At 32.2% G+C, this 9,811-nt stretch overlaps 1 protein-coding gene across 1 annotated transcript in view; it reads left to right on the top strand.

Moving 5' to 3' along the window:
* The first annotated feature begins 2,051 nt into the window (after positions 1–2,051).
* The window catches only part of LOC117173067, a 17,012-nt gene continuing 9,252 nt past the window's right edge, over positions 2,052–9,811 (top strand). Inside the window, exon 1 of the mRNA XM_033361449.1 lies at positions 2,052–2,076. The gene's annotated coding sequence lies outside the window, so the exon portion shown is untranslated. The remainder of the gene's footprint in view (positions 2,077–9,811) is intronic.

The following is a 9,811-nucleotide window of genomic DNA, read 5'->3' as shown; positions in this document are numbered from 1 at the left end:
CGAGAGCGATGAAGTTTGAATGTGACATTTTATAAACAGAGATATTGTCGAGTGCCCGGAGGTCCCTCAAAACTCAAGCAGTTCCGAGACACTCAGTCGAGATAGTTTACGTTAACGCCTAAGCCGTTTGATTCTACGCCGTCGTTTCGTTATTAAACCTAAATTATGTGTCCTGCTGTCGAAAAGTATTACATTACAGATTTTTCCCAGAAACCCTGTCTGCTCTTAATTAAGGTATGATTATAAGTTTCTCTCTATAATTTCAATCTTGAATATACATTTGCTCACATCTTTCATCCGTCTCTCTTAATCTATTTACATAAAGAATGCTTTTTCTCAGTGAAGTTATATTTTTCATGTCGATTTACCCGACTGTTGCTGGCCAATCTTTTATCTCGGTTTATATTACATTTCGTGAGTGAAATGTATTTCACTTTTGATTCTCATGATTTCGAAACAAACCGCACATTTTGCGTCACCGATGGTGCTGTTCATAGCCGCAGGAAAGCGAATTACATCCGGTCATTACAAAACTAGCCACGTTTTCCTAAAGTGCGAACCTTCACATGAAACGTGTAAAAATTTCACGTCGATTAGACCACAAACAGTAGAGTTTCGAGGTTAGAGTAAAGTCACTTTGTAATTTGTTTGAAAAATGGAACAAAGCAAGTTTCGCGTGTTGATTAAACATTGTTTTTTAATGGTTAAAGACACCGTAGAAGCCTAGCAGTGGCTTGAAAAACGTTATCCGGACTCCTCTCCATCCAAATCGACGATTTGTCATTGGCATGCTGAGTTTAAACGGGGTCGTACGGACACAAACGATGCGGAACGTTCGAGTAGGCCATTGGAAGCCGTTACACCGGAAAATGTGAGTGAAGTTTTAAAAATCATAATGAAAAATCGAAAAGTAAAGGTCCGTGAGATTGTAGAAATGACACAGATATCATCTGGAAGCGTATTTACAATCCTTCATGAAAAATTGAGCATGAAAAAGGTTTTTTCCAAGTGGGTGCCGCGATTGCTTTCAATGGAACAAAAAAAGCCATGCCACAAGTCCATGAAAACAATGGCAAAAATCAACGAGTTGCGCTTTGATTTGTTTCCCCACCCCCCGTATTCGCCAGATTTAGCCCCTAGCGACTACTGGCTCTTCGCTGATCTCAAAAAAATGCTCCAGGGGAAAAAAATTTATCTCGAATGAGGAGGTCATTGCCGAAACTGAAGCCTATTTTGAAGCAAAGGATAAATCTGTCTATAAACATGGTATAGAAATGTTGGAAAGGCGTCGGAAAGATTGTATCACTCTAAAAGGAGATTATGTTGATGAATAAGAATGATTTTTGAAAAAAAAGTTGTTTTCGTTGTTAGTCTCGGGACTTATTGAACGATGTGTTACAAGCATCAATGGTTTCTATATTTTCGTGAAACACCTATTTTTCAGAGAAGGATTGCTATTAAATTATCTAATGTAATCTACTTACCAGTAAAGTCAAAGAAAATAGCTGCCAGTGTAAAGACAGTTGCGAAAGCAACCCTCATTTTCTAAAAAAGGAGCCTGTTGTCTTGAAGAATTTCCTAAAGACTGCAGCTGATAACGAATGAAAAAAATGGCTTGTTTGCCGGTATATACCATGATATATAATTCATGTTAGCCGTAGGGAGGTGTGAGTATGTATATGACCTCTCCAGTCTTTATCAATTTGTTTTCTTATGTTTCATCATTTTTAACAGTTTTTACTACATAAAGAAATAATTTTGAAATACGCCATTGGCTTTAATGGGCGACAAATGAAAGGGACCTTTAATTCTTTATCACCGAATATTTTCGAAATTATACTTTTCCAGTTTCCGTGAAGCCTGTGCTGTTACTTTTTCCAACAGATTCAACTTAATTCGACATCTTAAAAATGTGCACAAAATTATACCAGAAACAAGAAAGAAGAAATTAGGATGTGAGATGGGCGAGAAACTTTTTTTTAATTGTAAAACTTTAGTGAAACAAATCAAATTATTTCATTCATCGGAAGAAGAATCTGTACTAGAGAAGTCATTAGCTTCAAATCTGTTTTTAAAGTAAGTAGAAAGTAAAGAATTATTAACCCTTCTGCTTGAGATAATGTTATCATGGAAACTGAAATTCTTCACTTTAAATATATAGAAGGTACGAATTTTGCTTTATAAATGTATTGCACCAGTTCAAAAGCTGAACAAATTAATTGTAGTAGTAAGTATATTTAAACATGTTCGCGAGTTTATTATAAATAATGTTCATTTTTAGTCCTTGTATATATCTAAATGTTTGAAAATAGCACTATTACTATGTAAAATAAAATACTTTTTTTTTATTCATAAAAGTAACTTTAATCAAGAATAATTAATTGCTTAATGGGATAAGTTTTTACAGATTTAAATAATACGTTTAATTTAGAATTAATCAATTTTTGAATGTTTACCTAAAGTTCACGAATTTATATAACAATTCCTAATATATTCTTTTAGGTCAAATAATGTCGAAAATATAGTTAATTCAGAATGATTAAAATTTTCTAACATTTTAGGTGAAAAATTTCATATTCAACAAAATAGACGAATAATTAACCAAACAATCGATTGTTTAACTAAAAAAGCCAAAATTTACATCTGAAAAGGATCAATTTAACCAAATGTTGACTCTTCAACCAACAAAGTTAATTTTTAACGAAACAGATTTACTTTCAAACAAGTATTTAAATTTTCAACCAAAAAGATGAATTTTTAAATAAAATTATTAATCCTTAACTGGAATAGTTGAATTTTGAACCAAAAAGATGATTTCTTAAATAAAATTATGGAATAATTATCTGAGCTAGTTAGACTTCCAGTTTGAAAAGTCATTTGCAACTAGAAAGATTGGGTTCCAGGGGTTCCTCGAAACGGAACTACATTTTTACTTTTTCGCAATTTTCATCCTCTTTTCCATACAAATAATTACTAATGGACAATTTGAATATTTCCTTTGACTTTTTAATAATAAAAAATATATTCCCAAAAAATGTAAAAAATAATCGTATTTTCTGATTGAAATGCAATTGTTTGTCATTGTTTTGAGTATTTAATTTGTCTCAAAACATTATGGAATTATTTAAACAATTATTTATTGTCTATTTTCCAAATTTCTAAAAATTAAGCCAGAGATATCAACTTTCTTTTTAAATTAGTATGGAATGGAATGGAAGCTTCTAATGTGTCCCATAAGGGTTTACAATTTTCTTGCACCTTCTTCCCTTCTCCTTAACACACCCCCCACATACTTACTTGGTGGTGGGAGGGGAACCTACAGTTTAAGGTGGGTTCCGAACCACCAAGTGCTACGGCTTTAAGTACTTAGAAAACCTTTTTCTCCAGACGTACTGGTCCCACGACTTCCCGGAGATGAACCTTGCTAGGCTAGTGTTCATCGTATGGGTCGCTGAGGCTCTTCCAGAGTGTGGGGAGAGAATTGAAACCGCATGTCATATGTATTATTACGAAAGAGCGAATAACAAACTATCGATTGGTGTGCACAACTGAAAATATATTTTGACTACATTATGTCCCTTTCTTCGCCGACGGTCACAAGTGATCTTTAGGAAGGCTGTTAGGCTGATCCAATTTTTTAAAAATTGTAATTTGTTAGAATCAGTTTTTTGGGGGAAAAGGTTATAGTTAGAGGTTCCGCAGGCCCCATCAAGTATTTGCCACAAGAACGTTTTTGGAAATTTATTCAGTATCTTCAATATTAGGTGCATCGAATTGAAACTCAAAACTAGTTCGACGCTTATCAAAAATTAAAAAAAAATCAGGTCAATTGAAAGACCGATAAATTCATCATCGAATAGTAGAAAAAGAAAATCATGAATATTCATGCTTATAGGAAGCTCGTCAGCCACTAGTAACTGTCTGTGGCAACGCATTTTTTTGCTGAGAAAGTAAATTTTGACTATTTGAATATATTTCAACTTGAAAATATAAAGAAATAATCAAAAAGTAATAAAAAACAATTCCACGCTTTAGTTTCAAACTTTTACTCGCAACACTTTTCGTGCTTCGACCATACAATCCCTTTTCTTTTTAAATTCTCAATTTCTCATCTTTCTCAGCCTTTTCAAGACAATATCTGCGGTATTTTGTAATTTCAGTAATCTCATATGTTTCTTCGCTTCTGCGATGCGTTGACAATCTTTAATCTTCATTCTTCTATGTAAACGACTGTCAATTAGTTCTGGCTCAAGACACTCCTTTACAAATGCTTTCAACTTATCTTACATATTATTCTTTAAAAAATCACGATCTCTGCGTACTCCAATAAGTTTATGGTCAATCGTAGTGCAGGTTGACAGATTATGTCAGTGCAAAGTTGCTTAATCACTGTGGCTCCGTTATCGTAGGTAGTCGTAAAATCTAAACTTCTCGCTGCATATGTGAATTTTATTTCCACAAGGTAATCTCATCAGGCTGAGATTATTTGTATCAATGCATAAACTATGCGGGTGAATGTCTTCTTCTCGTTTGTGTGCCAACAGATTTCCCGCTTCTTCTTCATGATACAGACCCCATTTCACAGCATGTATCGCGCTGATATTCCGTAGTTTTCGTATATTGTTCAGAAGACTGTGGCATGACATATGCGTCTTCATGCGACATACCCTGTTAAAGTTGGATGCTGTTAGAGATTTCTTTTTATAATATCCCTGTTTGCCATGCATATTTTGATCTTGAGGAATTTATCTGATTTCCTCACGATTATGTACAATTTTCTGCAAGGTCTTATTGTGTTCATTTTATTTCTCTGCATATGTTTCTGGCTGGACATCAGGCTTGTTACACTTCACGCCACAATCTTCATCTGCGTTGCCTTTGCCTTTCATTCTTTTTATTTTCTGTGATTTTCGACTTTTTCTTTGTTCATGATAAAGTTCACTCTGTTCGTCTGAACGTTTCGTAAATTCTGAAAGCTCTTTCTTAACACCTGCATGATAAATTGACATGATTGTGTTTATCATGAATTGTAAGCATGCTTCGCAAACACGTGCGTGATGTGAACTTCGATATGCAAAGTGGCTTAAGACGATCTGGGGGTACCGCAGCCTGCTTGATCCCTCGGCGACCCTTTTCTATTGTTCAGCGCTGGACTTGGTCTCGGAGCTGGACGGCTCTCAACCGAAGGCTTCTGCATTATGTTACAGGGGACATTTAAATGGAATTTAGTATATGAACTTTGTGTCGCCCTACGATTGAGGTCGAGTCGAAGGCGCGTTGCCGTGTTAAAATGTTTGGGCAACTGTAATGCACAGTAACGTACGTTGGTCAAAGAAATTTGTATACTATTTATACTAAATGTGTTTATACAAAATTAAACCAGTATGGAGTCTAATTATCAATGAAACGCGAGGGTTTCTTTTTTATTATTTACAGAAATTTTTAAACATTTGCATACTTTTCTTTATAATTTGCATTTTTTTTATAATATGTCTTTTTTGGTAAAAAATTTTTTTTTTACCAAATGATTGGCATCATTAGTCCACAGTACAAACCAGAAAAATAAATTAAATCAGTCGGCAGGAAAAGGTTGGGATATGAAAGCCTCAATTAGGTATTTTCACTTCAACCATCAGCTAACTTCACTTTGTTAAAAGCTGAGGGGGAAAAATGGATCAAAACTTTATTTCTCTAATATATTTGTAATTAATCATCATTATTATTATTTTATTATTTCATTAAATAGTAATTAAAAAATAAAAACTATTTTTTAACTACACTTATATAGAAAACATGACCTTTTATGAAGATGTTAGCAAAATAGGGCAAAAATGAACTGAATCCCATACATTTGGTACCTTATTTTCCCCTCAGCAATCTAAGAACTGAAGGTAGCTGTTTATTGAAGTGAAAATACCTAATAGGCTTTTATCTTATCAGTTTGAATTTTCCCGCCGGTATATTTGAAACATTGCAATGTTTCAAGAAACTCCCAATGTTTCATGAAACTTTTCATGAGGCTAAATTTTCATGCAAATTTACATCCCTACTCATCGCGAAAAAGAAATTTCTGTTTTTATTATACAATTGTATTTACCTTATCTCTTATGTATGACACTAGTCACTGCGAGATTAGATATCTAAGCTACCTTTAAACTTCCGCAGAAAATCTAGTGGAAATTTGTTCGAACGACCAGGCATCAATTTCGATGCAGACGGTCACAACTTAGTTTGTACATCCCGGCTTTTGGTGGTTTGAATGTCATTTAATAGGTTTTGACTAACCTAACATTTGGATATTACATCACGCCAAGTACTATTTTTATTCCAAGACTATTTAGTCGCTGGAAAATAGGAGGAAATAAAAAGTTAGGTAATTATTATTATAACTTACCTGCTTATTAACATCTGTTTCACTCAAATAAAGACCGACAAAATGATCTTGACAGGTGATGCTTTTCCCCTAGATTCTCCGTATGAACCTGTGCGGCTCAAATTTGTTGCAACTCTATTGAACACCGATTTCGGTGTAAATTGGAGGATCGGCGATTTTCTGTGTACACATATGTCGGGAACTATTTCATTGGCATTGAAATAATCACGATTTATTTCATTCCGATATACTGTTGGTCGCGTTTGAATAGCGAAATGTCCAGCCGTTAACACACTATCCACATCATCAGCATTCCAGGACGCAGGTTTCTTTTTTGTCCACATTACAATAGCCACGATAGAATTTGTAGTGCATTGAATTCCTTGACCTGGACCTTGGAAATTATTAGCGATTTGGCTGAACGAACTTATGGAAATTTAAAACTTTAAATGCTTACTTCTCCCAAAAACGTACCCTCTAGGATACTTTTCTCAGCAAACAGTATCAAGCGTTGTGATGCTTCCAGATCAAAAACAGGACAATTCTGCGCAGTATCATAAGTTTACTACAAAAGTTTCTACATTCATTATGAATCTCACTGAGAACTGCCACGTAGCCTTCAATATTAATTGGATAACTTCGACAGTCAAGTATCTTTCTGTTTTCCTCATTCTCATGATCAGGCCTATGTCCCTTTCCGAGGTCACTATTTTCTTGAATTGCGGATTCACCTTTCGAAGACGGCCAATTTCGATTGCCATATGTGTAACTAAAAGAATCAAATTTGAACATAGTAAGGAACGAATCACCTTGCTACAAGATGAATTAAATAGAAGATGCAGAATAGAAAAATATAGGATTATGTTTCGTACCTTCGAAAAATCTAATAAACATTTTTTTGTATTATAAAAATGATTGGAATAAATATTTACGAAAAATTAGACGAATTTCATCGAGTCGCCACTAACGTATATGTTTCAGTAATGGGGAAATAGGGATTTTCCGGTATAAACTTAATAAGCAATACTTTTTATAAATCATGATCCCCAAGTTCAGGAATAAGCATCTGTTATTTCTATATAGTATACTTTATCTGCATTTTTTGGGGTTACAGAGACAATTGTTACAGAAATATCAGTACAAGTAAGTTATTTTAGAAGAAATAAAAATGATAAAAGTACCAGAATAAGATAAGAAGAAGCAAAAACATTGAGTTGTCTCATATACATTTGCAAACCTGTACTTTCTATTTTCTGTCGATTGACTTTCTATCCCGCACATCGATGTAAAGGTATGCTTTCTGTCTTTTTACTTCTAACATGGAAATCGGTGGAAAGAAAGAAAAGAGGACATAAAGTGAAAAAATATTGGACAAGCAGCTAGTCGTGTAAACAATTAAGTACACCTATAATCCATTAAGTTAATGCCTACGTAAAAATAAAATGATAATTTCGTCAGAGAAAAAAATTATTTTAAACTACTTGAGAGAATGTTATTTAAAGGGCAAAAAACATTTAATCATAAAATACCATGCTTTCTATGAACAAATTACACCAATAATTCCTTCGTAGCCGTATCTTTTTACGGACGAAAGCAATTTTTATACACAAATTTGCTGGGAATGACTTTATGATTTTTTAATCCAAAGATTCAAAAGATTTTACGACAATAAAACATTCGTAGTCGAAAACATTCAAACATTTCAATGATTTTTCTGTTTTATTCTAAGTCAAAAACTTAGTTTTTTCTAATAAATTATATAAACAATTATTTTATATTCGTATATTCATACAGAACAATTTTGTTTTGTTTTTCTAAGACATTCTCCGAATGACTTTATGCTGTTACCTGCCTATTTCATAAAATAATTTCAGACTAAACCTAAAACCCTAATTTTTATTAACAAGTTGCATACAAAATTGCGTGATAGTCTTGTATGAAAAATTATTATTGTAATAAGACCTGTTGCGACTGATTTTATGCTAAAAATTATGTCAATAATTCGATTTGTTATCATTAAATGAAACACGTTTAGACAGTTGTTTATATCATTTCTTGCGAACAATTAAAATAATTACTTCGGAATAAACATTTTCAGTGGCATGATATCATAAGATGGAGTGTCCAGTGTCCTTAAAAATTTGAAATTCTCCTGGAATTTTTTTTAAGCCTTAAAAACCTAAAAATCTCCTTGAATTTTGTACAATAGCGTTGAATTTGAATTTTATCTTTTAAAATAGTTTTTTTCTATTGAAATGTGAAGAGTAATTTAAATCTTTCAGTCTCTTATAAAAAACATATCTTTTAAAGAAACTTTGCTACAAAAAATTATTTTATTTATCAAGATATAATTTATCTTTTTTCATGCCAGTATCAATGAAGAGATTGCAAAGCTCTTGTTGTAAACATTAATAATTATTTTATAGATTGCAATGAACAGACTTTAATATTATACAGTTAAGGTTGAAGTTATTAAATATTTAAAGTATACATATTTTGTGAAGACTTACAAGTTTTAAAAATCATTACTTGTAAATTTTAATGTTAATTCATTTTCAAAATTAGAATGAGCCATGATCATACGAGATATTTTTATATTTAAAAAAATTTTGTAAATATTTCGAAAGATGGAAAAAGATTTCAGAATATTTAAAAAAGTTTTAAATATTTAAAAGGATTTTGAAAATTTAACAAAGATTTCATGGATCTCAAAGATTAAAAAAAGGCGTGCACACCATATTTCAAAGATTTCACAACAATTTCACGAAAATTTGAAAGATCTCAGAGATTTCAAAAAGGCATGTAACCAAACTTTAAATATTTCAAAAAGATTTGAAAGCTTTTAAAAGATTTCAAGGATTTCAAAAGTTTTTGAAAGGGTACAGTAAATCAGATTTGAAAATACTTGGAAGATTTGAAACGGTTTAAAATTTTTTTAGAAGATTTCAAAAGAATTCACAAAGCTTTTGGATTTTTTTGCTTTAAATTTAGGTTCATTAAATTCCAAAGAGCTTGACGCTCCGAACTTTTGTCTCCTCTATTTTTATATTAACAATTTTGTCACATAAAGTATGGAAAAACTAAAATTATGTACATTACAATTTTTTACTCTTTAATAACTGATTAGGTAAACTTTATATTATCCTAAATAAATGTTGAGGACCCATAGAATACAAATAATTTGATTATTATACCATTTATTTGTTATAAACAAATTATATGAACAAATCAGCCAATAGTTTCCAGGAACTCCATTTCAATTCGTATGAGTAGAACTTTCTCCTCTAACATTTACAATTAAAATAATTGCCAAATGATTCTGTACTCATGTCAAATGCTAAATTGTGGGTCCGGATGCAATAAGGGCACATAAAATTTTTTCGTGCAAAAACGAAGTCCCCTGGAGGCTTTAGAAAAAATTTTCGAATTTTAATTTTC

Source organism: Belonocnema kinseyi, chromosome 1, assembly GCF_010883055.1.
Source record: "Belonocnema kinseyi isolate 2016_QV_RU_SX_M_011 chromosome 1, B_treatae_v1, whole genome shotgun sequence".
In the NCBI taxonomy this organism is placed as follows: domain Eukaryota; kingdom Metazoa; phylum Arthropoda; class Insecta; order Hymenoptera; family Cynipidae; genus Belonocnema; species Belonocnema kinseyi.
This window is presented reverse-complemented; position numbering and strand designations above follow the sequence as displayed.